The 26,870-nt window shown below is 42.7% G+C and overlaps 1 protein-coding gene across 2 annotated transcripts in view; it reads right to left on the bottom strand.

Annotated features, from left to right (window-relative positions):
* Positions 1-26,503, bottom strand: part of SIPA1L3 (signal induced proliferation associated 1 like 3) — a 714,921-nt gene extending 688,418 nt beyond the window's left edge. The window contains exon 1 of one of the 2 annotated variants that reach the window (XM_086938267.1): positions 25,872-26,503. The gene's annotated coding sequence lies outside the window, so the exon portion shown is untranslated. The remainder of the gene's footprint in view (positions 1-25,871) is intronic. The other variant, XM_086938268.1, reaches the window with a different exon arrangement.
* Positions 26,504-26,870: the final 367 nt, after the last annotated feature.

Raw genomic sequence — 26,870 nt, 5'->3', positions numbered from 1 at the left:
ATTGCGCACTAATTTTCAATTTTGAAGAGCTTAATCATATTTTAGTTATTTGGTGTATTATTCATATAGGGAACATTTTCACAGCTCTGCTTGTGCTCCAAGATCTGAGCTGCAAACGTGTTGGCTTGTTCACCTCTAGCCACAGCCTTTGTGCTCACGGTCTCAATTAATTTTATGAACGCAACTCCCTGTCCTGACTTTTATGCATTCCTGTCTCAATATATGCGCCTAACGGCCTTTCAAATTATAAGCTAGGAAAACATATAACTGTATATGAACTTCAGGGGCATTTCAAAGAGGGTTGTATCTTTAACAGCTCCATTAATTGTTGTATGGGCGTAATTATACTGTGAGTCCATCAACATCTTTGGGCGACTGAGACACATGCAGATGCAGCATGTTAAGAGTGCAAGTGCTTTAAAAACTTGAATAAGAAAGTCTCCATATAAGGCCATTAAAAGTTAGCAGAACATTTGCTGCCTGAGAATGCAGGACCCATTCAATCTATAAACCAGGAACACCGTTTGTGGCATGCATCAATCAATGCGATAGAAAGAAGTGTTCTGTACCCAGGGAACATGGTTATGGTAATGTTAAATCTCCAGTAACCATCTAGGGAGCCGTGGTGGGGTGTTTGACAGTCTTGGAGCTTCTGGCTACTCAATCACTCAATGAATCCCATGTAAACCACAGCATCCAAAATGTCCGCTGACAAACAACCTAACAGGCAATCCATACACAAAATGAAATACACCAGCCCGTGGTCAAAAGGGATGGGTACAATTTATGCCCTATCATGAAAAATAAAATATTCGCTTTCTCTCTCTCTCTCTCTCTGCAACCACTGCACAGGTCTGATCCTTGAAAATGGCCTCAAATGTAGGCCTTTTAATAGAATCACTTCTGTTGTACCTATCCCCGCTTCCTGCTGAAATCGCCAGTGATTCCAGAAGACAGAAATAGATTGGTAGGTGCCGGTTATTAAATAACCTTGTACCTCAAGCTTGCCATTTAATTAAAATCAGTTCTTTCGCCAGCACAAGAAATATTGCCTACTAACTTGTTTGACAACACCAACCCATGAGCTGCCTGTTAATTCACACAGTCTCTGGTGCACTTCTGCTCACAGAATACAAATTGAGAGTGGAGGGGAGGGGGGGGGGAGCCAACACGGATAAGGGTACCAGTTGTGAGATCTACATTACCTTTTGGTCGGATATTAGAATCCTATCAAACAGTTGATACAGTATTAATAATATGGAACTTCGACCGTGTAAATAAACACTTTGAGGGCTTTCTGGTAAACACCCTGGGCAAAAAAGGTAATTAAATATTGAAGGCATTTCCTTCTTTATAGTACCTTTTACAACATTAGAAGGCCACACTTTTTAAGGACTTTCCAGTACAAGATCTGCATTTTAGCAACACAACTTAAAACAGTAATACGTTTAGATATAAATCGCTTCTGTGGGAAGCTTGACAAAAAGAACGACACAAGTTATGTTGGTTGCAAGTTAACAAAAAAACTGTGCTATGGGTAGCATTGAGAAATGGAATTTAAATGCGGAGTAAATTGCAAATAATAAAAGACGGTGTCTTCCTTCTTGTGTGTGTCAGATTTTCTGTTCAATTCATCAACTAAGCGTTCTGGAAACGTGGAGTACACCCAACAGAAAACAGCTTTTAAACGGTTCCTCGGTGTTCACAGATTAGTGAATACAGCCAACAGGAAGGATCTGACAAGGGAATTTGGAAAGCTGTCAAAGTGTATCAAACACGACCATCCTGATAATGGAACACTCAAATCTTTGCAAAACACTTCAGAGTGAATGCATCGACAGTTTCCTTCAACCAAGATGACGGTCCTCTTCAAGCAATGGATAAAATCAAAATGGCTTCATATCAACACACCAATCCCACCAAAGTTGCAACTAGTATACACCGACTGAGGCAATTATGTTTGACTTTATGCAGATTTTACATTTAAACATTACCCAAATAGTCGAATAGTTTATATACATTTTCTTTAATCAAGCCACGTTGATCCGAAAACAAAAGCAAACTGAACTATGCTCAAAGAACAGAAACCGACTGTCTTCTCGTGAAACCAGTTAACTACGCAGTTAAAACCATTGTCAAAGACCACCTTTGTTTCCCAACCTCATGACAAGCATTAACGGGCATCATAATATTGAGGATGTCAAAAGAGGCAAGCGTGCCCTTGGCATTTACCCTGTCATTTCCTGCTCTTACACAGTCGAGTTTACTAGAACGCTGAGCACATGTGGCCTGCAAATTCTAAGACCGAACACATGGAAGATAATTCCTCGAAGCCGGACACACTACGCGGTCTGTATCTGCCACTGTCAACCGCAGTATCTATCACAATAAAGATATCCGATGAATGTAAGGGTGCACTTCACTCTATGTCCTTTCCAAAAGGAAAAACATACTTTAATTACCCTTTTTAAGAAATTAGCATATGGGTAATTGCGAAGCTTTGAAACGAAAGTGAGATTTTATTAAAAAGGAGAAGTCAAAACAAAATGCTAAACGGGCTGAAATTCAGAACTTTTGATGATCCGTTAAAGGAGTTAAATAAGCATTGACAAAGCCAAAAAGCAGGCATTAGCAAGCCAATGTCATTATTATTATTTTTTTAATCACAAACAGATGCAACAAAAATATAAATATTTTAAAAAGTATGCCCCTTTTAAATGTGGCAAGTATAGGCTTGAAAAAAAAAGTAAATCAAATATTGCATCATATATAGTTTAAATAGAGCAGTACGGGCATTTCCTAGCTGGGAGGTATACTTTGAACACGTACAGGCACAATTTTTTGCATTAATGCACATCGTAGAAAGTACGATACTTATTGGTGCAACAGAACAAATGTACTATGGGCTTGAATTACTACCTGAAAACCTAGTTAAACATAGAAGAAAAGTGTGTGAACAAGACTACGTCAGTAGTCGAAACGTTGCATTTTGGAAGGCACAAGGAATAAATAACATCTTGCCTGGAGAGCGTGGGGTCTGTCTCTTCTTTCGCCGCTGCATGTGGAGGTTTGAAGACTTTGCCGATATATATATATATATATATATATATATATATATATATATATTACCTACTGGCGGTCGCCAGTAGGTAGTTATAGTTAGGATTTTTTTCAATGTTAAATCTCAAAATTCTATTTGGAATAACTTTGGCACCGGTTGACGAATCTGCCTGAAAATTTCCTGAAAATGGCCTCGTCGAGCTCCGGTTCTTCCTTGAAAGTTTGGGGGGGAATACGTCAAGCGGGGGCCGAGATAAAAGGGGGGTCCCAAAACGCGTTTTCTCCATGTTAATTTCCATAGGGCGGTCGATTTCACTTTTAGCTCGAACGGCTGAATGGATTTCCATCAAACTTGGCAAAATTGTAGGGACTGGTAGCCCGATGTGCCTTTGCTATGTGTCAAGATATGTGCTCCAGTGGATTTTGAGTAATTTAGATTCAAAAAAATATATATATCTATAGGCGCTCTCCGGTGCGCGCACCGGAGAGCGCTCCTGGCGCGACACGCGACTTGCGCGCAGAAAGCTGATTGGCTCTTGGGTGTCTGTAAACATTCTAAACAGTCTGGAGCGGCCGCCATCTTGTGTCTCGGTAAAATCGAGACACAAGGGGTTTGAAAAAAAAGGGGCAAATGACCATAAGGGGGAAGAGTAGACCCCCTCTGACCCCCTAGGTTTGATGTAGGGGCTAAAATAGGGTCCTGCGGGGCATTACATTTTTTATTTTTGTGCGGGGGAAGCGCATGGTACGCGCACCGGCGAAGCACGGGGAAAATCCAGGACTATATTTATGAAGGCCTTGCGCTGCCAGTTTTGCGCTTCCTGTGCGTCAATTTTTGTGACGCACCAGCGATGTAAAAAAATGCGCATTGTTACGCAATATTTAAAAAGTGACGCATCTATCTAGATGCGTCACTTTTTAAATATAGTGCAATGAGGCACATTTTTTAACACTGCTGGTGCGGTGCGTCACTTTTCTGTGCGCACTCCTTATGACATTCCAGATGTGTCATATTTAATGTATGACGAATCATGTTGCAAGGAGTTACAGATACATCAGTATTTCTGACATATCTGTAAACATAAAAGTGACGCGAGGCAGGCGCAAGATTTTGACGCAACAGCATCCTAAAAGTGACGCAGAGAAATCTTATAGATTTCAGTACGTCGTTATTACCAAGCTTTTTGCGGGGGAATGCCCCCTCTGCATACATTATACCTGACGCAGATATAATGTGGCGCAGAGTTTTAAAAAGTGACCCATGTACCTAGATGCGTCACTTTTTAAAAATAGCGTCAGGTATAATGCATGCAGAGGGGGTGTTCTCCCGCAAAAAGCTTTGTAATAGCGACGCAGTGAAATCTTTGAGATTTCACTGCGTCAGTTTTAGGATGCTGTTGCGTCAAAATCTTGTGCCTGCTTTACAGCAGGTGTTAGACTGAGGCAAGACCTTTCACATGCTGCTTTCCCCATTTGAAAGGACACATTACTGGAGTTGCGTCACTTTTGTGACGTACTCCAGCAATGTGTTACTTGGAATGTCATAAGGAGTGCGCACAGAGAAGTGACGCATTGCACCAGTGGTGTAAAAAAATGTGCCTCGTTGCGTTATATTTAAAAAGTGATGTATCTAGGTAGATGGGTCACTTTTTAAAATCAAGTGCCACATTATATCTGCGTGAGGTATAATGCATGCAGAGGGGGTGTTCCCCCACTAAAAGCTTTGTAATAGCGACGCAGTGAAATGTTTGAGATTTCACTGCGTCACTTTTAGGATGCTGTTGCATCCTTTAAATATAGTGCAACGAGGCACATTTTATTACACTGCTGGTGTGATGCGTCACTTTTCTGTCCACAGTCCTTATGACATTCCAGATGTGTCATATTTAATGTATGACGAATCATGTTGCAAGGAGTTACAGATACGTCAGTATTTCTGACATATCTGTACACATAAAAGTGATGCGAGGCCGGCGCAAGATTTTGACGCAACAGCATCCTAAAAGTGACGCAGAGAAATCTCATAGATTTCAGTACGTCGTTATTAGCAAGCTTTTTGCGAGGGATTGCCCCCTCTGCATACATTATACCTGATGCAGATACAATATGGCGCAGAGTTTTAAAAAGTGACCCATGTACCTAGATGCGTCACTTTTTAAAAAATAGTGTCAGGTATAATGCATGCAGAGGGGGTGTTCCTTGCAAAAAGCTTGGTAATAATGACGCAGTGCGTCACTTTTAGGATGCTGTTGCGCCAAAATCTTGCGCCTGCTTCACAGCAAACCTTTCACATGGTGCTTTTTCCATGTGAAAGGACACATTACTGGAGTTGCGTGACTTTTGTGACGCACTCCTGCAATGCGTTACTTTTGTGTTTACAGATATGTCAGAAATACTGACATATCTGTAACTCCTTGCGAATTGATTAGTCATATATTAAATATGACATATCTGGAATGTCATAAGGAGTGCGTCCAGAAAAGTGACGCATCGCTGTTTTCACGTAGCGATGCGTCACTTTTCAGAAATGAGGCCTCCAGTTTATTCACTGTGTCATAACTTTCTTTTCTAACACTCACCTTCTTTCATTCCTCCTACTTCACTTCTTTTCACCTCTCATACCTTTCTGTTCTTTCTTACTCATTCTCCTTTCAATTATCAATGCACTATATTTCACTTACTCTTCATTTTTTAAGATTATAGCTCTTTGATGAGAATTGGAGGTAGTTCTGAAAAGAACTTTTGGTTTTCTTCTTTTAACTGAACAGGAACAAAAACAGGGAATAGAAACTGCTCAACAGGAGCGAAAAGAAAAAAATTAGGGGTGGGAAGGGCAGTGATGGTTCTCCAATGCCCGAACCATGAGCAGGACACTTTGCTCCCCATAGGTGAGGAGTTGATTGCAGTATCTGCATCTGACGACCCCATGGTTAAATGCAGGTTGAATGTTTGCTACCTGCCCCTGAGATTGTTCTCTTCCAGAAGAAGTTGCTCCTCCTGTTGATGTAGAGGCCCCATCTCTGGGAACCTCTTGTGCCAGAGCCCTGACACTTTCCCGGGCAAAATTCTGGGGGTGCCTCCTCTCCACATGGCGAATCATGGTGAAGTTGCCAAAAGAGTATTTTTTTTGGGGGTTACCCCGTGACAGGACCTGTTTGCAGATCCTGCACTCTACTTTTGGTGCATTCACCTTCTTCTGATCTGCTGGAAACTTAAAAAATTTCCAGATGAAATGTTCTTTGACCTTCGGCTGAGGAGGCTCTTCATCAATGAAATCATTGGAGTCATCTTCACTGCTGGATGGTCTGGCAGCCATGATGAATCCAGGAATATGGAGCAGCAAAAAAGGCAGGTCTTTCAGTCACAAAAGTGAAAGAAGAAGTGAAGGAAATGGGTGGGGATTTCATTCATTGTAAAAAAAAACTGTTAGCAACCAATGAAAAGTGTTATTTTAGGGTCACATGACCCGACGCGTTTACGCTGCGCGCTCCGGTGCACTTCCGGGTGCGTTTACGCAGCGCGATCGTAGGCGCTTCCGGGGCGCAAACGTGGCGCGATCGGAGGCGCTTTTGCGTGCGTTTATGCGCCGCGAACGTAGGCGCTTCCGAGGGCACTTACGTTGCGCGCCGAAGTGACGTCATCAATCTTTTATAGAAATGCATAATCATTTTCCTTATTAAAAAAAACAAATTTTATTTGTATGGTACGAAATGTTTTGCATTATTATTAACTTTTCATTCATATTTTTTTTCACGAACGACAGTTGCGCTCTGGGTGCGCTTTCAGATGAGCTCTCGGAAAAGCTTACCGGAGAGCTTAGCTGAAAGCTTCCCGGAGCGCGCACCCAGAGCGCAAAAGAAAAAAAATATATTAAAAAAATGAATACTTAAAAAAAAACAGCAAATTGTAAAAAAAAAAAAAAGGTTAGAAACTCGATATACAAAGGAATTAGCATTTAAAAAACCTATGAAATTCACTGAAAAAACCATAGGTTTCACACCAGTTATAGTTAGGAATTAGCATTTAAAAAACCTATTAAATTCACTGAAAAAACCATAGGTTTCACACCAGTTATAGTTAGCTGGAAATTTTACTGATATAAAACCATTGAAATTCCCACGTTATAGTTAGTCGGACTCACTATAACTTGCGCGTGCAATGCACTGCTGATGACATCACATATTACATCACTCATGACATGGTCAGTGACATCACTCATGACATCACTGATGACACCATCCAGTGAATATGTGTGTTTCTGAAAAATAAATATTAGTGAGTTATGTTTAAATATTTAAATACATATATTAGTGTTTCACTTTGTGTATAAGTGGCTACATGTGTTGATAAGTAGCTACATGCGTATGTATATGGGTTATTTGATATTTTTATTAGTATCAGTATGAGTGTCTATATGGTTTGGTGGAGGTATTACTTAGCACATAGATGCATGAGTGAATGACTCTTTGTTTGTATGTGTTTTGAAGACAGCATATGTACAGGACTGTATGGGTGGATGAGTGTCTATATGTGTTTGTTAGTGAGTGAATGACTGTCTCACTAGTGTCTTTATCAGTAACTACATATGTTTTAATCTAGTATATATGAATATTGATGTATATAAGTGAGTATATGTGAGAGTAAGAGATTGTAAGATTTCCTGTTTAAATAAGTATGTGTTTCTATAAGTGATTGTTTAAGAGAATAAATATGTGTAATTTTCAGTAGAAGTAAGGTGGAAGTGTGTGTATAACTCTATATTCAAATAAATGGTTGTTCAATAGTTTATTTGCACGTGTGAATATGTGTGTGAGTAACTTTTGGATGAATGTCGGTGTGTAACAGGATGTATAGGTGTATCTCTTCATATGATGGGTGAGTATATGTATGAGTGACTATATAGAACTGTTGGTGAATGAGTGGATGTGTATATAGATAGTGGAAGTACAGAATTGCTTGTTGTAACTGATATAGGTATGTCCATTTTTTAAAAATTTCAGTTTCTATTTTTGAATATGTGTCTCAAGGGTTACTTTACACAAAGAGGAGGTCTGTCACTGTGTCACAAGGATGGTGTCATCAGTGATGTCATGAGTGATGTCACTGACCATGTCATGAGTGATGTAATATGTGATGTCATCAGCAGTGCATTGCACGCGCAAGTTATAGTGAGTCCGACTAACTATAACGTGGGAATTTCAATGGTTTTATATCAGTAAAATTTCCAGCTAACTATAACTGGTGTGAAACCTATGGTTTTTTCAGTGAATATATAGATAGATAGATAGATATATATTTATATTTATATTTTTTTAGGAAAAAGTGGGCTAAGTAAATTATTGCACACCAGCCTTAGCAATGAAATGCACTTATTTTAGGTGGATGTGCACGTGAACAAGAAAAAGGGCATTACTCACAGGGCAAGAGAACTTATGGCTAAACTAGGCTGACTTACTGCCCCCTTGCTCCATTGGATGGATGGAATGTGCGAATGAAAGTTTAAACAGATCGATGGATGTAGAGTACTGGACTGCACCTATGTATGCATGTAATTTTTATTTATGAATTTTTTTTATCACAAGACTAACTAGTACATCTCCCTCCTGAAATGGCAAATGACTAAAAACTGACAAAATAGTCTTGATCTACCTTTTACTCAGATAACATTAGGAAGAAACGGATCAGAAATGAAAATACACACAAGAAATACACAGAAGAACATGGAGCAGACATGGTCCCACAGTAAAACCCAACATGTGAAGAGATACTCCTCGACAACTTAACACAGCAGTAGAAACAAATCACCACGTTGTATGCAATGCACAATCAGTAATCATACAACCCAACAAAGGGCACAAGTCACTCTGAACCCAGTCCCCAAATAACGGAGCAACTGTGTAAAACAAAACCATGTCTAATGAACTGCCAACTGGTGACCTGTGCTACAACCCATGCTTAGCCCAATACACACCTGGTACTTTAGATAATGATCTTTCAAAATCCCTGTTTCTTGCACACAGAATTAGAAGGTCGTTTTCAATCCAAGCTCAACCAAATCTCTCAATGTATCTCATGCACACATTCACAAATGTGGTTTTCAGCTGATGCTCAAGCCACACACAAGGTAGTTTACTTAAGTAGCAGGAAGGATCTGCCGTTTACTAACGGTCAACAGAACACATCAAAAATGAAAGAACCTAAGCAACAGAAAAAAGATCTCTATTCACCCATACCTCCCAATATAATATACTGAGCAAAATAGAACATGGAAATAAAGAGCAAACAAATATAAAATATGTAAAGGCATATGTTGTTCCAACTTGACTTTGTGCTTAACGTCACTTCTACCAACACCTTACTCCCTGTAAGCCCAAAAACTCATCTGTTGAGTGCCTAAAGCTGCATTGCTCAGCCGCACCTTCATAAACACATACATGATCCCTCTGGCCAACGTCATTCGCACATACAATATAAACATCTTCTCCTACGCATACAATATGCAACTCATACTCTTCCCTCTAGCACAAGACCCCCAACGCAAGAAACAAGTTCACTGCCTGCATCATCAAAGCTGCTAACTGGACTCAAGCTCAACACAGAAAAAACAGTAGTGATCTTCACCTCTCACCCTGGGACTCCAACAGGTGGCTGGCAGAACTCAGACCCACACTAAAAACCCATTCCAGGAACCTCGAAATAATCGTGGGTATGACAGCACAAGTCTAAATTGTCACTGCATCCTGCTTCCGCACCCTTAAGATGCTGAGGAAGGCCTTCAAGTGGCTCCCAAGCAACACTAGAAAAACGGTCACTCATGCCCAAGTCACCATCAAGTTGGACTATGGGAACACCATCTATGCCTAACTCACTAGAAGATTATAAACCACCCAGAACTCAGCAGTCAGATTCATTCTCAAACATAAAGAACTCCAATCACACCACACCTCGAGGAGCTACACTGGCTTCCAATACACAAATATGCTCAGCTCAAACTCCTCACACACTCATTAAAAAAGGCACTAAACAACTCAGGGCCCACCCACCGGAACAGTTACATCTCCTTCCACTAATCACCCCCACTCCGCAGAACTCCTACTCCCACACATCCCATATATACACAGAATCAAATCCGTTAGACGGGCATTCTCTTGCATCATGCCGAAAGCATAGAAAGACCTCCAATTAACATCAGAACCTCCTCCTCCTCTATCCTTTAATTCCACAAGAAACTGAAGACCTGGCTTTTCAATTAACCAACCTACCATAGGCAAAACTAGGCATGCATGCACGCACACACACTCTACTCAGCACCAGGATACCTTTGCTAGTGATAGTATACTTTGCAAATACATAACATAAAAGCTCCCACAGCACCTGACATACTGCAGATCCAACCAGCACACAACCTCCTTACCAGTGCCTGCCATGGCATTTGACAAATACAGCATAGAAATGACTTATCCAACAACATTCCTCAGGTTATGGTTTCCCATTTGTCGAATCGTCGGAGTGCTTACGTGATCGGTAAGAGGCAATACAAAAATAAATCGGTAGCAGGAATGTATCTTCCACAGCCACTCTGACTACACATTCCATATGCTAAAGGGGTAATAAAAAGAAGACTCACAATAAACCCTGCACCCTTCACTTTTCCCCTCAAAAGATAGGTAATGGCACCAGTCAAGGAAAAGAACTGTTCATTCACTCACTTAATAGTACCTCAAGGCGCCATGCAAGCATCACACTTTGCAACAGACTAGTTCAAAATGCAGGGTACACCCATAAAAGAAGACTAACTACATTAACACGCCACAAGCGGCAGACTCATCAGGAATCAATGCTGCAGGTGTCTACACACTTAACAAAAAGCAGAATCGTATCATTCCAGTGGGACAAAGAACTTTGGAGACAACATTAAAAGCAAGACTTGGAAATCAAGCCTTAGTGCTTCTTAAAACATGGAAAACAGAGCCTAAGCACTTACAAGTAGTAAAGCTATATAAATACATACATTTTTTGTACGAAATGTAGGTACTATTTAGCCTCCAGCTTTAAAGATATATGTTATCACTACTTGCTACTAGGACTCTTCTCAGTATTATTTAGCTTCTTTGATGCCAATCCTGTCGGTTCCACCGTCCTTCAAGGAACCACCTCTTATGAAGTGAAAGATATTACTGGGGTTTTGATATATAATATTATATTATATTTGGAATCCTTTCCAAGCCTAGACAAACACTGTGGTGGGGTAATAATAAGCTTGACAGGTTCATGAGACTACTGAAACCTATCAAGTAGAGTTTCGTTTTTAAGAGATTTTCACACTATCTGGAGCCGCGTTCATCCTCATAATGTTGGTTAATAAAAGTATCTGAAGGAAACATTCAGGAATATTCCATAAGAGAGCCTTGCGAGCTAGAAACCATAGTTTAAGGCATTTTAGGAAGACATTAAGTCTATGTCATTATAACTGTGATCCCCAGTAGTGGGGCATGTAAAAAAAACATAAGCTTTGTGTATCCATCCGTCCAGATCTCGACTAAGAAATAGCTCCTCCTTTCTGCAACAGAATCGAGCATTATTAAATTCAAGCTTAGCTTTCTGCAATGAACGTAAACTACTTCACTCTCAACTGATATCCAGTACAAAATCACGTTGATTCAATGTCAACACAACTCTGCTTCAAATAATAATTCACAGGAAAAAAAAACCAAGACAGGTGGTGTCAACTCTAGTTTCGGAAAATTGGTGAAGCCCACCCTACCAAACACAGACTTCTAGACAATACAGCCCGTGCTTCGCTCATCTGGACTGAGTATGAGAGAAGCACGGTCTGTATTGTCTTGAAGTGTCACTATGTTGGGCTGTTAAACTGTACATTGGTACAGCTTAATAGCTTGACATAATGGCACCCAAGAAAAGCCCCCTACATGTTCCATCTCAAAGGTCCGAATAAGTATGAGCTCATCAATCCATGACTGAAGGACCCCATCAGCTCCCCAATCAAGCCCACCTCACCGTAAACACTAGTTCCATAATGTATAAGTCCATCAGAAATAGAACCTTTGTATTCTGACTCAAAAAATTATCACTTCAGGAACACTATACCCATCAACATAATGTCTTTGACACTTGCGGAACTCAGAAAAAACTTCAAGGCTGTCTCTTCAAATAACATTAGCTCCTGTAAATAATCATAAATAGCATCACAGGTCTGACAACTTCGGCTTACTGCTACAATGCTCTAAATCCAAGTCTGAAGCATACAAGTACCATCAAGGTGGAAAGAGCACATTGCAGTTTGAGGATGCCGTTCATCCTGATTTCATGGCAATTTGGGCAGGGGATTTGGAGATCAGGCTTTCGGCCCAGTCTGCCTCAGGAAAATAAAAGAATACTGAAAGAGTACGAGTTTAATTCCAAGGTGGCTCTGATGTAGTATGCGATTCGAAAAGCAGCTTAAAAGAAACATATGAATGTTCTGTTAAAAGGACAGTGCCAGCACACTGCTAGGAGATGACCTAAGGAACTGGAAGGAAGCACATTTATGTTTATTGATTTCTAGAACACACACACACACACAAAGTAATTGATTCTTCCCATCAGAAACAGATGTATGAATGGAACATGATGGCACAAGGAAGCCACATACTCAAAAACTTAACACTGTAGTAAAGGGAATAATAAATGAAAAAATACAGTAACCTTGCAAACGCTAAAAAGACAACAAGCTTGGCATACCAGCAGCTAGAAGAAAACTGATAGCATGACATAGTAATAATAGTAATAATAATTAAAACATAAAAAGAATATTAAAGAGGGAGATAAATAAATAAAAAATAGTTGAGTGACTCATAGGAACAAACATCAGGCTAACCCGCTACGAACAGGCCCAAAGAACATGCAAACAACTGGTCAGGTAATATTCATACTCTTCCAGAATAGAGGTCAAACTATCAAACAACTTACAGAGCAAAGCTGACAAATGTTTAACATTTTTTATTCCACTTAATGCATAACCATGAATAAAAAAAACACATTGGCTACTCTTTGGAGACGACTTGAGCAGCAGGGAATTAGAACCTATGACTGGATATAGAAACAGATGTCATTGTCACTATCATTGACAGACACTGGAAGACAAGCGTCCCCAAAATGCACTGTGAATGGCTGAATCTCATCTCAAAGGCACTTAAAAACGTGATTCAGTCGGGGTTGAGAATGAAGCACGCCATAAAGGAGGTATGAGACACCTTTTTGCAGTGGCATACTGGACTAAATTACCAAAGATGTGCAACTAGACTCCCGTTTATGGGAGCCAACATTTGGGAACATAGCTCTTGGATTCCGAATTTGTAAGGCAACAAGTGGACACCTATGAAGATCAAATATTTAACATCACACATTCTTGTATTCCAGGCAGACGTTTACCATGGTCTTGCCACTACCTGAGAACTCATTTTGTTGGAATATGAAGGATTTTTTCAAGTTTTTTATACGCCAAAATGAAGTGGGTTTCGCCACTGATACTATTTGCAGTGCCAGACTGATTTCGAAATCCATAAGTACCCATAACATTCTGAAAACGTCTACTTAACCAGCACAACCAACATGAAGAGTTAGTTTAATCCGGGAGAGGGATTGAGTCAGTATTTCTTTAACAGATGTTTTGATGCAATAGAAAACACAAATGTACAGTCTTCCTGCCATCCCGCTTTTACCTAGGTTTCTAGATTCGCCATGGCCCACAACGCAGCAGATATCTGGTCCCCAATACAAAACAAGAATAAAAATCTGCTTGTCGTAAGCATAACATGGAATGGATAACTAGATCAGGTCAAGGTCATCAGTAGTTACAAAGTCTAAAAAATGGTTAAGACAATTGTGGTACGTCTGATGCCTTTTCTGTAGGTCCTGGTTAAGTCAGCATGGGTAGTACTTGTGTTTGACACAGTCCTTTACCACTCGTGTCCTGGAGCCTCAGGTACAATTGCATCCCAATTAGATAACCAAGTTTCTCATTTCATATACTTGACTCTTAAAGGATAGTTTATTTAAAAAGTTTTATATAGCGCGAACAAGACCACCTATGGGTAACAGAACGCTTTACATCCTGGCAGTTCAGTGGGAACTCCGCGTGGTATTCAGAATACAATCCGAAAAGAAAACAAACATAACAGATCATGATAAACATAACAGATCTAAAGGGAACAAAAGAAAGCCAATGCATCTTAAGAGGATTGGGAGCTAGCCCAAAAATGTCTTCATCAGTAACTCTTTGACTTCCTGTTTGAAGGAAGCCGTGGAGTTATTAAGTCTTATTTCAGGTGGCAAGGCATTCCAAATTCTTGGTGTAATACCCCAAAATGCTCTTTTGTAAGTTTTCTTTTTATGGAATTTTGATGGCTTGAGCAGTAAGGTGCTAGAGCCTCTAGAGCACGGGTACTCTTAGTACGGCCCGTGGGCCAGTGGCGGCCCGGCAAGCCATCTCTGGCGGCCCCCGGACCTTGCAGACATAGTACCCGTGTTTTAGAATTTTTTTTAGAGTGTCTTTAAACACGGATGGTTTCCGCAGCGCAAGTCTGAGAGACTCTGCTGCGCGCCGGCCGATTCCAGTGTTAGAGCGGAGCTGCAGGGGCCTAGGAAAAGGTGCACAGTCCCATTAACAAGCTAATGGTGTTTTAAATACCTGTGGAGTGCTCGGGTGCGGCTGTGTGTGTGATGCAGGCGGCCGAAAACGAACTGGGCGGAGCTGCTGCAATTGCTGAAGGCAATGCCCGGCAGGCACTCAGGGTCATGGGGAACCCAGTGGGAGTCCGACCCAGGAGCGGCTGGTAGGAGGGGTCCTTCGGGAGAAGATCGCCCGAGAAGTCAGAGGACTGTACGATGCAGATCCAGACCCCCTGCTGGCTGGTGAGGTGGCCCAGTCCTCTGTGCTGCTTCGTGATGCTGTGTAAGAAGCGAGGGTCGGGGGAGAATATGGAGCTCTAGGCTGCCCCCCCCCCACCCCCCCACCCCCCAAGACCAGTGAGCACGGAGGATAGTGCAGGGAGGAGAGTGGTTCCGAAGCAATTCCTGGCCAGAGAGCTCAGCTCGCGGCTGCACTCCGGGGAGCTGGACGGCACAGTGTGATTTGTGCGAGCGCAGCGGGATCCCTCCTTGTTGTGCAACAGAAGGAGGCATAAAATACGGGGGATGTCCCAGCCCAACACGAGTGCTCCCTGCATCTGAGTGGCGTGTCCTCCTCTAAAGCAGCATACTGCATACAGTGGGCCAAGCTTAGCTGTACAAAAGAGCACGGGAACCTCTCAAACATTACCGTGAGCTAGGAAATAAGGCTGCCTTGCACGCAAAAGGCCAAGGGGCCCTGTAAAGACTAGTTACATACATTGCAACCTTGCCAATCCTCGTCGAGCTTCACTTAGTCAATATAGCAATAGCCTGAGAATAGGCGGCCTGGGGGCATAAAGGCAGTGATTCATCGCTCGTACCTGTGAAGCATGGGAAGGGGCCACACCAGCAACCTGAGGAGTGAGGAGGAGGGGGTTGCTACCTACCCCCACTAGACCAACAACACACAGGCGGGACCAGGGTGCGCAGTGGACACACGCCAGTTCAGCTGAGACCCAGAGCTGTGCACCCCCTGCCTGGTGCTCAGTGACATCACAAGCCTTGGAACCAACACAGAGCACAGGAGGACGACAGGGTAGGCGTTGTGAGGCGGCATGTCCCAGACGGAGGGAGACAGAGGGAGGGAGGTAGACAGAGGGAGGGAGGTAGACAGAGGGAGGGAGGTAGACAGAGGGAGGGAGGGTGACAGAGGGAGGGAGGCAGAGGGAGGGAGGCAGAGGGAGGGAGGGAGGGAGACAGAGTGGGAGGGAGACAGAGGGAGTGGGGTGACAGAGGGAGGGAGACATAGGGACGGAGATGGAGGGAGGGAGACAGAGAAAGGGAGAGGGACGGAGACAGAGGGAGACAGACAGAGGGTGACAGAGGGAGCGTGACAGAGGGAGCGTGACAGAGGGAGGGAGACACAGGGACGGAGATGGAGAGAGGGAGACTGAGGGAGGGAAACAGGGACGCAGATAGAGGGAGGGCGACAGACAGAGGGAGAGAGACAGACAGAGGGAGGAGAGAGACAGAGAGAGGGAGAGAGACAGAGAGAGGGAGACGGAGGGAGGGTGACGGAGGGTGGGTGACGGAGGGAGACAGAGGGAGGGAGACAGAGGGAAGGAGACAGAGGGAGGGAGGGAGACAGAGAGGGAGAGAGCGATCAAGAGAGAAAGAGAAAAAGCGAGAGAGAGAAAGAAAGAGAAAAAGAGATGTGTGTATGCCGGGTCTGGTAGCTCAGTGGACAAAGGCGTCCGCTGCGGAAACCTGTGTTCAACATCATGGTCACAGCTTTTAGCCCCGCCCCCTTCCCCACTGACCCCGCCCTCACTGGTGCGGCCCTCGGACACAAACCACACTGTATATTTGGCCCCCTAGAGAAAGTTTGTGAGTACCCATGCTCTAGAGGAACGAGAGCCCACAGAAAGCTCACGTTTTTGTGCAAGATAGATTGGGGTGTTGAAGGGTAAAGCTTTATGCGTCATGCATGCAATTGTCAGATGAACCATTGCTTCATACGGGAGCCATTTAACAGATTTCAGCTCAGGAGTGATGTGATGATAGCATTTGGAGCCTGTAATGAACCTTGCATCAGAGTTGAGAGAGGCCCTCAGTGGTTCAGTCTTAACTCTAGGAAGGCCTGCAGAGGTTAGCACTACCATAATCCAGTTTAGAAATCACTAGGGTCTGCACCGCGATTTTGAAGTTGTTATGGGGTAGGAACGGTTTTATTTTCCTCAAGACTCTCAGTTGGAGGCTTGCACCTTTGGTGAGAGCACTGATGTGCTTTTGTATGTTCAGATGTTTGTCTAGCATTATTCCCAGAGAGCTTGCGGAATCAATGATGTTTTGGAGTGCAGTTGAGAGCTGTGAGTTGATGCATCCATTTTTAGATGTCTGAGGAGTGACTGGCAAGGGCGATAAGGAGAAATTCTGTTTTGAGGGCGTTTAGTTTCAAGTGATTGAGTCAACCAGCTTTGTGTTTCCTGAAGAGTTGAATTGAGGGACCTAATGTCCTCCGGGAAGGAGACATTCAGGTACAATTGAGTGTCATCAGCATACATGTGGTAATGAATGTTGAACAATTTCAAGATTTCAGTTAGAGGCTCCGTGAGCAAGTTGAAACAGGTGGGTTAGAGTGTAGACCTCTGTAGGACCCCGAGAGTGAGCAGAGCGGGAATTGACAGAGCCTGATTCACCTTAAGTCTTTGTGTTCTAATGTGAATGAGAACCAATTTAGTACAGTCCCTGACAGCCCTATCCTGTGCTCCAGTAGCTTAAGAAGGGGATCATGTTTGACTGTATCAAAAGCTGACGATATGTCAAGGAGGATCAAAAGGCATTTGAATCTAGCATTTGCAGGACATCGTCAAGAATGTGAGTTAGAGCAAATTTCGTGGTATGCCCCTGACGGAAGCCTAATTGGAATTGGTCCAGCAAGCGGGATTGCTCAAAGGTAGTTCAGGCAATAAAGGCTTAAGTTACCCCTGAAGGTGAAAGTAGATAATAACTCTGATGCACTGTGACACTGTATAGTCAGATCTTTACATTTGGTAGACGTTTAGTTGCATGCAGGTAAAGTTGAAGACTTAAAATGAACAACACACAAAAAAAACAGAAGGACCTAGAAAATCCTTTTCTACCACTTATGCACCAAAACTCTATAATGAAAATAACTTTTGAACTAAAGAACAATGATACACTAAGGCCCGGAGATTGACAACCCTCTATAAACTCTGGAAATACTGCCTCAATTATTTAAATTTGGGCAGTAGTTCTCAATAACAGAGGTTTTTGCAGAATGCTAAAAATGTATCAAATCTGCTACAGTGGGTTAGAATGCGGACACCTGTTAATCTGCCCGAAAACTAGGTCTGTTCCAAGCTTGTAAGCAAAACAAAGTTCACAATTACTATTCAATGTCAGAGGTCCCCCCCCCACACAAAACTGCACAGCTTCTCGCTAGGTCCAGATAAATACAAAGATTTGGTCCTAGTGAGTAAGTTCCTAGTGGTTCAGAGAGGTTATAGCAAAGGTTGCAGCTGATCGAATAGCACATTTTCCTAGCACCAAATAATTTTAAGAACGTGATGACTCCAGGACAAACGTTCAGACTTACTGAATTTGCCCTCTATGGTGTACAGATAGTGGACAAAGCTGGACAAACGGGGAAGTCCACCTATAGCCTTGAGAATTGTGCTGGGTAAGATATAGAGTATGGGTAGCCTATCGGTTGGCAGCTCTGTAGGCAGAGCTTCGCAGAAGGTTGAATCTTTTGTGGAAACTTCTTTGTTCTTCAACAGGAGCCTGATCGCGCAGGAAGTTTATGCGGATTCACTACTCCTTTCCAGAATGGCTGCAAGATGTGCAGGGGGAATGTAACATGTCATTTCACAAAGGCAACAACATTGAGGGTAGCCTGTAAGGTGTTGCAATAGCGGTGTCCTCAGAATACACTATCCACACAGCACATGGACACATACACATCGAACATACACCAATCACACTATACTCATAATGCAAGTCGGAAAAACACCACATACATGCAGAGTCATTGAAGTAGCTCATGTATGGGAGACTAAACAAATCCACCCATCCACAATACCTGGGAACTGTTCTCCTGAAATGAGTGAAACCAACTTCCTAAACCCAGCAACATTCACAAGCAGACGAGAGGAAGACCCCATAATTAATATGTCAATGACAAAAGAGAGATGTTGGGTGTTTTCATCAAGGAAGGATATACTGCATCATTAGTGAGCAACAATAATAGTGACTTTACAACAAAGAAGATAGGGACATTTCTAGTTGAGTCTGGAATCAACCATCCTGTGAAATATTGGCACCATCTACTGGCCATGTGATCTTGATGGGAATATTAACTTCATTCAAGGAATGTGCTCAGTTGGCACTTACGTACTCAGTACTATTTGTGGGTATTGTCCACATCTATATGTACATATCTAGCTAAGAACTCAAGACAATACAATGTGTCAATTGAGCATTTAAACACATATAGGTTTGTAAGCTGTACCAACATTAAGCCTAGGTGGAATGAAGACGTGTAAGGGAAACTGGAATTTGACCATTGATGTGAAGAAAGAGTGAAGTTGAAGCACTGGAGTAGTGAAATTAATCAGGGTTACAAAGGGTATTTAGGGGAGTGATGTACTTTTGATTACTGAAGGAGACTAGTTGGTGTACGCACAAACGTGTAGAACTTTACTTCTCAAAATAGATGGCAAAGTTGCATGACAGGGATGGGGGAACATGTCCAGCTTGGTGAAGGTGATTGGGATGCTAAAAAGTAGCATAAAAAACAAATAAGGCTACGGATAAGAATAAAGGAAATTTGTATGACGAAGTTAAGCAACTGGTTGTCTGTAACCCTACCGTATGTTCACAATGGGTATTTATATGAAAGACGCAAAAAGTCTGGTCGCACTAAAGATGGACATAACGTGATACACTCAGTGCCACGTTATGGTTAAGGGATAGGCACAGTAGTCCGCCGTCAACTATGAGGGCACTCTTGGTGTACCCCTCTAGGTCACGGGACAAGCCCTGGACTGCGCTTTTTCAATCACTGAACTAAGCCTCCACAACCATACTAGATTAGTGTGACAGTGGAGCTAAAACTCAATTCAGGATACTGGGTTCACATTCAGTTGGACACGGAGGGCTGGAAGACATGCCTATATACCAATGAAGGGGACATTCCCATGTCAACAATAACACTTGCATTAAATCAGCAGCGAATCAAATTAAAGTTTGGGACATTTTACAAACTCGTAAAGTATTAGCTAGTAGGTTAAACATATAACCTCACCAATACAGTCTGCCCCATCTACTCAACCAAGGGTGTGCGAAACTGAGGCAACGTTAGACTTTCAAAGCACAATGTGGTAAGCCAGCATCTCTCATTCCATTTTTTTTAAAGGCACGGTTGCTCTCGAAATATACTAGCACAGGACTGTTTCGTCAAGATATTTTGGGTGAACTCGTCTGTACGTTGCAATCATTCTACGCTAAAAGAAAAAAAACTCAAAACTGCCTAGTGTGAAATGTAATAAACATCGCGAATGTCGCCGGCGTAATTAATATTGCGCCAGCCTATCTTAACTCTTGCTGTTAGAGCATGCTCTCCGTGATCAGCGTCGGTTTATCGAACGTGGATGAATATGCTTGCATTCTCATTAATGTACCTGTACGAAAGGGTAGACAGACAAGCCTTAACTCTGATACAGGCTTTCTGCTACTACAGCGCTTTAATCTTAGTCTATGTTTCTTTATCTTATCAAGTAAACAAGAAAAAATCGTTTCTACAACTGTACCACCACTGGTGACGATGTGGAAAACAGTTGTGTGTTTGTGTTAGCAAACAATGAAAAAAAAACAGACCAGGGGTACACGGTTTGCTAGAGAGTGGAAGGGCATGAAACCCTCATGTAACTGATCCTGAAAGCGCGGCGTCTACTTCAAAAGCTCGCCTTTAACTGGCTTTGTAAAAGGATCTTTTGAGTCATGTGCATTGTTCGCCGTCGGGATCACGGCAGTAGCTGGTAATAGTTACCCTGCAGGGATGACACTTCCTTCCTGCGACTCACAAACAGGACCCTGAGAGAAATGTAATAACAGCAGACTGGATTCTGGGCCGAAAAAAAGGCTTAGTGGGGTTATGTTTATGAGTGAGAGGCATGAAACCGGTAAGAGCGACCACACCACCAATGACTGTACATCAGCTACTCCAATAATGCTCACGCTTAGCTGTTTTCAAGCGCAGCCCACATTGGAGCAAGCAATGTGCCTGTCGTAAAAATAACAAAGATGTCATTTTGTAGTTGAATCATTGGCCCTATTGCGTTATTCACCAGATAATTCTTAACAAAGGCAGAAGAAAAACTGCAGCATTCTTTACCACGCATGCTTCCTCAAAAAATAGTTTTTACTAGGAGGCCTGCCTTTGGCACCATTTTAAATCTACTTCATGCACGAGGGAATGCAGAGACAAGTTTTGGACCATAATTTAGTGACCTGCTGGCTCGTTTCACCACCTCTCGGCCTCAGATAGAAATCACGAACAATGAGAGCTGATAGAGAAGTACAAGTCTGACTGACACAGATATCTCAATTACAACCAAATGAAGCTAGACTTTTTCGTCGTGGACAGGCTGGCTTTTCAACCGCTGAACATGCTTTCGTTCGCAATGACAACAATCCGGATAAAACACTGGAATCCAGTTTTGCGGCAGACCACCGAGGGAAACAGTGACCAAGCTAAAACGAGCACATTCTGTGTTTGCTCCCAGTTGAACTTGCAGAAGTCAAAGTTCTTTGTTTTCAAAGTTTAACGTGCACTTATCTGTCAGCGGAGACAAAGGGGGTTATTAAGTCTGCATCTGACTGCTCTGTGCTCTAATACTATAAATCCTGCTGCTAGCTTATGCGGCTGAGCCCCCATTATTCAGACTGCAGCTGTTCCTCAGACATGCAGCCAGCACCTCCAGGCAAGGGACCAAGGTTTCTCTTTGCTCTTTTTTTGTCTGCCCTGCTTTTGTTGTTCACAGTTGGCTTCTCACAGAGCCAATTCTATTTTCACAAACGCCCTTGGGAGGGTTAATAAAGAGGTACCAATGAAAAATGGGTTACTAATAAAAAGCGTTTAGTTGATATAGATTTTCGGTTCAATGAGACTCAAAGACATAAGTTCTGACAATTTAAGTGCAACGTGTCTTATTGTAAGGCAGTAAAAGGCCAGATGTATACACGGCTTTAGTCAAACGGACTGGATCTTGAATAGCTTTTAGTCTCCAAAATAATGAATGTGTACTGCAAAGCGTTAAAGTTGTGGGTAAAACAAAGGATACAAAGTAGGTAAACATTTTCCTGTCAACAAGATTGCTAGTGTTCGTGTCGTACTCCATTAACAAACGGCACCTGTTCTTCGAGGAAATCTGCTTCTAAAGCATCCAGCGCTGAGGTCTTCGCCGACTAAAAATAGCTGATAAATGTGGAAAAGACATTTGTTTTACAGGCAGGGGCTCCGGACAGTTACTTGGATACTTTCCACAGAGCGAGCTGTAGTCCTTAGCACTGCATATTTCACATGTACATATGCTTCATTCTGAAAGCAATGGGAAATGTAACACAAGCCACACCGAATTAGTCCCGGCACATGTCGTGAACAATTGATCCAACTGCCCAATTTTCAAATCGCCGGTTTTCCCTTGGACGATGATGTGGCAGATGATAATGCATTTTGACACGGAGTTGCTGCATGTGAAAATTCTCAGCTCAGTCTGCCTGACAAGCTCTCCTGCCTGCAGCCAAAATGGAGCTTATGCAGGACACGGGGCAAGGAAAGCACTGGCTGCAGATGAAGCTCAAAAATAGATTCCCAGAGGAACAATGCAAATGTGAACTGTCTGTAGTATGCGTTTATACAGTCAAAGATGCAACTTGAAAGCGGATACCTATGGGAACTACAAGTAGCACTCACGGTTGTCTGAGTTAGTTTGTTTATCTGACATGAAGCACCTCTACTACTGCCCACCTCACAGCTTAATTGAGGGGGGGGGGGGGGGGGGTAGGTCCGCAGGAGAGGATTTAACTACTTTTGATTTAAGGCTAAGTTAATATGGTCTCTCTAGTTGCATGAAAAAAATCCCGAAATGTAAACAGAAACATTAACAAGTTTCTATGTGTTTGTACCCTCAAGCTCACTCAGACATGAGTGGTGTTCCTTACCGAGAAGACACAAAAATGCCCAGTGATAGAGACATTGAAAAAAGCGGCCTGTCAAACTTTAGGTGAATAACTTGGCAAAACAAAAACTCTTTTTATGAAGAGTATTATTTTTAAAGTCCCTGCAGGTGTCTTAATCTTCCGCAACCCCAAAGAATAATGTCAAATAACAAAACAACAATGGTGACTAATAATAAATTAACCAAATACACACAGAAATGTCAAACTACAAGGGAGCGAAGATTGTGAACGAGAAGATGAAACACTGCCACAGGGAGATGTTTATTTGCAAAGCACATGTGTGGCAGGGCATCTACATTCTAAACTCGGGACAATCCCATTATGGTTTTCTAAAAGTCGGACACTTCACAGCCGCCAACGACAACTTGAGCATGGTGGCATCAATGTGTACAAACCCTAGGTTGCCGGACTGATACGGGCACTCTAAAAGAAAAGTGGGAAGGAGTGGGTGGAGTAGTCAGCTCTTTCCCTGTATTATTTTAAATTCTGAGGTTTTGCGGAACATGGCTTCAGGGTCTCATAGCCTTACTCACGAGAACCATGCGTTGTAACCAACTTCATTTTATATGATGGGATGTATGGGCCGCTACTAAGAATAGGACAAATGAAATACAAGTCCAGAATGCAAAATACTTTTGGCTAAAAAGCAGTGAGTTGCTGATGTCACACAACAAGGAACCACATGATTGCTAGGCCTGCAGCTTGGGAATTGGCTAGAAAGCAATGACAGGCTGAAGCATTGACATCTCGGCAGAGGGTGTTAAGTTGTGCATTTTACATGGAAAAAAAAAAAAAAAAGATTGGTTCTTGGATCCTACCTTGGGGCATGGCAATAGGGTTCAAGGTGCCAGACCAACAGCAACTCATGTTGCAAATCATCTTGACACAATGGTTGCCAGCACTGCAGCAACAATATCTTCGGTTTGAAAAGAGCTACATCAATTGTGTCTTCAGTTTCATAATCACCACACGGAAAACCCAGGGTTTCAAAAGTGCAACTGCACCCACATGTCCAATTTCAAAATCACACCAATGACAACCTTGCTTGCTTAAAAATAAATACATTTAAAAAAACATCCACCACTAAGGTGTCACAAAATAAACAACAATCTATTGGTTTACAACTGCAACCACCGCTTTGGGATTAAAGGTTATTATGTCTGTGTCTTTGGCTTCCCCAAGTAAAATAGCATGCCGGTCTAGAAACTAGGTTTCCTAATCCACACTGAGAGCGCAGAACAAAGGAATTAGCTAAAATAAATATAAAACTAAGTGGTACACCATGACATGGAGGTAGGCGGTGAACATCACAAACTACATGCCAGGATAAGCAAGCTGTAGTAGAGATGACTACATAAGTAAACATGTAGAGGAAATTCAAAAGGTATATATGGCTAGCTATTGAATGAGAGTGACATACCTCCTGATGAGGCACTGTAAAATATTTTTGAAGCACAGCTGTGTACTAGCAAATATGATAACATTTTGGCATTAAGCATAAAAACAAAACATGCGTAAACTACTGAAATAATGGCATACATTTAACTCCTAGATTCTTCTAACCAGTAAACCAATACACAAAATGTAAATAAAACTCAATGATATAAACATAATATAAATAGCTTACATGACATGCGGTGAGGAGAGAAGTCATGTTAATCAATGATATGTGAATGAACAATTCATAGGAATACTCTCAATCCCGGAAACAAAAAGATTATAGATGGAAGACTTGAAATACGCTCTTCCACTGGTATTTATTTAGGGCTGCATCCCAGTCCATCGTTTTTTGCCCACTAAGCTAGACAATATTATTGGTCATGTTTCAATGTAAAAATCAGCCCAAACTACCAGATTGGAATACAAGCAATCCCACACTGGTTTCAGCCCAATTAGCAAATATCAGCGAGACACAGCTTAATTCCAATAGCACAGTAAAACCAGGACCCACGTCTGGGTATACCCACTGCATTTAGGACACCATACTCAAGACACCGTCTGAGGAAACAAGAAGGTGACTGGTGTAACACTTGAATTAATCTCAGTCACTGGTAATTTCAGTACCCCGCATCTCAGTCCATCATTTTTGGCCTCAAAGTCAAACTAGATAGAGGCTTAATGTGAATCAGCCCTGCTTCCGCTCCAAAATGAATATTCTAGCTCGAACTGCCAGGACAGGCCATCTATACAGGGGAACACAAGCAACCCCAGACCTCAAGACAGTGAATTACAACTTTCAACAGGTCAGAAAGCAATACTATGATTTACTGATTTTTCATCAGCGAAAAAAGACACATAGTAAAATCATATAAAACAGAAAATGATTGCAGCAACCGCATTTTCCATTTCTAGTGAAATGTACTACTCAACATAACGTCTCATCTTTCTCCATCTCAGCAAACCACGTGATGGACACATTGGATCAAAATGTAGGAATACAAGCATTGCATGTGCAATAATTTACTAGAAACAAGGTTACCAGAACTTACAGATGTCATTTTATGACCATACATTGCCATTTTTAATAATCATGATCCCCAAGAATGCACCAAAACAAATGGACTCTAGATTTTAATAGCAATATTTATATACTGTTACTTATACAATATGCCATGCATGTGAATTGCCTCTGGTTTCAAACAAGAGGGAAGCTAAACACGTTTAACGCACAATATAAAAGCAATACAGAAAGGGTAAAGTACAGCAGTGGCGAGGCCCAGAACTCTGCGCTAGCACAATTTACACTTCATTCGGCCTTTGATCTTGCGGTAACGAAGTTATGAGAACGCCAAGTTTGCAGTTTAAGCACACACACAGAACACACGCTGCTCTCCTTGTATTTATTAAATCTAGTCACGCAGTCCTCATGCATCCAATAGGACGATAACGAGAAATAGCTGGAAAATGATCTGCCACAAGAATATAATGATTCTTACCCGCATTGGCCCGAATACACCAATTCACTCTGAAGGACTCAAATCAGAATGTAGAGCTGGCGTCCCGTTGCAGTGGGTGCGAGGGAGCGCCGCGACGGGACCGAGCGCCGCGGTACTCCCTGCTCACACTAGTCGTGAACACACCAGGAACAGCAGGAATCGTAAAGTGAAATTAAGCCAAGTCCTCGCTCATGGACTGTCAAGAATACACGCAGACAGAGTAGCCGCGGCGTCCTCGCAGTTATGCCTGCATTGCTCCGCTCACCTGCGCACCTTACCCTGGCTGGCTCGTGATGCAGTAAGCCCCGGAACTGAGTGCGGCAACACAGCCGGTCGAGGACCCCGGGCTCCTACCCTACTGCGGCGGCATGCCCCACACCTCTCGGGCAAAATGTACCTGGTGCACTTCCTGCTTTCCGTCCGTTGACGCTCCCTGACACGTCACTTGATTTATCTGCCTAGTGTCCGGCTCAGTGAATCGTTGTCCGCGGCTGCGGCAGCTGGAGACCCCCGTGGACGGGACCGGTGCAGGTTACAGGGCTCGCGCTGACGAGAACCACTCGACCCATACACTCCTGTGACAATCCAGTCGCCTTGTGGCTGGGTGGGGCGTTAACAGTGACGTACAGGACGGTATACTAGGGCGCCAATCACGCAGGAGTATCTACTGCGCATGCGCCGTTCGGAACTGGAAACTCTTCTGCTAACAGAGCTCCGTGGGGTAATGTGTCACTTGTGTACTGGTGCTCCTGTTGGACGCGTGGTGCCCCGAGGACTGTGAGTGTGATTTGCTTCTGCCCCGCCTTTTGGACGGTGAGTGGAGTTCGACATTCTTCCCTTCAGCACCACAGTTACACGAGTAAGCAAGCCACCCTTGCCCCGGCTAGACATCCCACTGCTCAGGGGTTGTCACCTTTCCCAGAGAAAAGTACTGCCCCTTTCTTTGCTCATGTTTTAAGATTTAGGCAGGGCGGGGATGCAATAATTTAATAGGATTTT

This window comes from Lissotriton vulgaris, chromosome 9 (assembly GCF_964263255.1).
Source record: "Lissotriton vulgaris chromosome 9, aLisVul1.2, whole genome shotgun sequence".
Lineage (NCBI taxonomy): Eukaryota > Metazoa > Chordata > Amphibia > Caudata > Salamandridae > Lissotriton > Lissotriton vulgaris.
The sequence above is the reverse complement of the archived record's forward strand: the minus strand, read 5'-3'. Positions and strand labels throughout refer to the sequence as shown.